Source organism: Arachis duranensis, chromosome 5, assembly GCF_000817695.3.
Source record: "Arachis duranensis cultivar V14167 chromosome 5, aradu.V14167.gnm2.J7QH, whole genome shotgun sequence".
In the NCBI taxonomy this organism is placed as follows: Eukaryota; Viridiplantae; Streptophyta; class Magnoliopsida; order Fabales; family Fabaceae; genus Arachis; species Arachis duranensis.
Window position 1 is genome coordinate 71,666,604 of NC_029776.3, and position 2,392 is coordinate 71,668,995.

Sequence of the window (2,392 nt, forward strand, 5' to 3'; positions counted from 1 at the left end):
TACGGATTACAAATTCGTGCATCAAGTTTTTGGCGCCGTTGCCGGGGATTATTCGAGTTTGAACAACTAAAGGTTTATTTTATTTCTTAGATTAGGAATAATTTATTTTTGTTACTATAGAGTCATTAAATTCTGATAGGATAATTTCTTTTCAAAAAAAAATTTTTTCAAAAATATTATTTTTCTTTATCAATTTTTAATTTTTTTTCGTGAGTTTAGTGTCTTGTTCTAAGTTTGGTGTCAACTGCATATTTTATATTTTTCTTTAAATTTTCGAACTTGTGTTCTTTGTTCTGCATTGATCTTCAAGTTGTTCTTGTTTATTTTTCTTGTTTGATCTTGAGTTTTTCTTATTTTGTGTCTTTTCTTGTTTTTCTTGTGCTTTTTCAAAATATTAACTTTCAAAAATTATACTTTTATCCATAAAAATAATATATCTTTAAAATACGTTACATGTTTAGCTCAGTTGGTTATAGCGTTGGCTTATGTTCTTGGCAATTGGGCATCTTCTTTTTAAATTTTTTTTAAAAAAATAAATTTTCTTAATTTAATCTTGTGCCAAACTTTAAGTTTGGTGTTTTCTTGTTGATCTTTCTTTAATTTTCGAAAATTTATCTTGGTTTTCTAAAAATTTTAAGTTTGGTGTTTTTTCTTTTGTTCTTGGTGTTCTTGTGAATCTTCAAGGTGTTCTTGAGTCTTTCTTGTGTTTTGATCTTAAAATTTTTAAGTTTGGTGTTCCTTGGTGTTTTCCCTCCAAAATTTTCGAAAATAAGGAGCATTATATCTAAAAATTTTAAGTCTTGTGTCTTTTGTGTGTTTTTTTCTCTTTCATCATAAAATTCGAAATTCAAAAAAAAAATTATATCTTTTCTAACTAATTTTAAACTATAACTTCGAAATTTTTTATATAAAAATTTCAAATTTCAATTTCAAAATTTTTCGAAAATCTTTACAAAATATTTTTAATTTTTTTATTTTATTTATTTCGTTTTTATTTATTCCATTTTTTATTTTATTTTTATTAAATAAATAATATCAACATACATATCATCTCCCTTGTTCCATCATGGAATTAAGTGGAAATGAACAGTCCAGGAGGACTCTGGGGTCATATGCTAACCCCACTACTGCTTCATATGGGAGTAGTATATGTATACCCTCCATTGGAGTTAGTAGCTTTGAGTTGAATCCTCAACTCATTATCATGGTGCAGCAAAACTGTCAGTATTCTGGTCTTCCACAGGAAGAACCTACAGAGTTTCTGGCACAATTTTTACAAATTGCTGACACAGTACATGATAAGGAAGTAGATCAGGATGTCTACAGATTATTACTGTTCCCATTTGTTGTAAAAAGATCAAGCTAAGAGATGGTTAAATAACTAGCCTAAGAACAGCATAAAAACATGGAAACAGCTGTCAGAAAAATTCCTGAATCACTATTTCCCTCCAAAACGGATGACACAGCTAAGGCTAAGCATCCAAGGCTTCAAACAAGGAGATAATGATTCCCTTTATGATGCCTGGGAGAGATATAGAGAGATGCTAAGAAAGTGCCCCTCTGAAATATTTTCAGAGTGGGTGCAATTAGACATCTTCTACTATGGGCTTACAGAAAAAGCTCAGATTTCTCTAGACCACTCAGCTGGTGGATCTATACATATGAGAAAAATAATTGAAGAAGCTCAAGAGCTTATTGATACAGTTGCCAGAAATCAGCATCTGTACCTAAGCAGTGAATCTTCTATGAAAGAAGAAGCTAAAACAGTAACTGCTGAACTCAGTCTTGTAGATCAGGCTAATGAATTCAATCAGCAATTAGACTTTCTAACTCAGCAGCTAGCCGAATTCAAAGAAATACTACAGGAAACAAGAATGGCTAACAGGAATATGGAAGTACAGTTAAAGCAAACAGAAAAGCAACTGTCAAAACAACTAGCAGAAGAATGCCAAGCAGTTCAATTAAGAAGTGGGAAAACATTAAATACTTCACTTCAAAGCAGCAGGAAGCCAAGAAATGAACAAATAGCTACTCAAAATCCCTCTGAGAACAATCAGAGCCCAGAGAGGAATAATGCTGGCGCTGAACGCCCAGACCATGCTCATTCCTGGCGTTCAACACTAGAAACGAGCATGAATCCGGCGTTGAACGCCCAAAGGGAGCACAGTTCTGGCGTTCAGACGCCAGTAACAGATAAGGAGTTGGCGTCTAACGCCACTCCAGCTCTCAAACCTGGCATTCAAACACTAGTGGGGGATCAGTCACATATAAGTGCTGATAACAACCCTTCTAAAAAAGCTTCCCAATCCACATCTGTAGGCAATAAACCTGCAGCAACTAAGGTTGAGGAATACAAAGCCAAAATGCCTTATCCTCAAAAACTCCGCCAAGC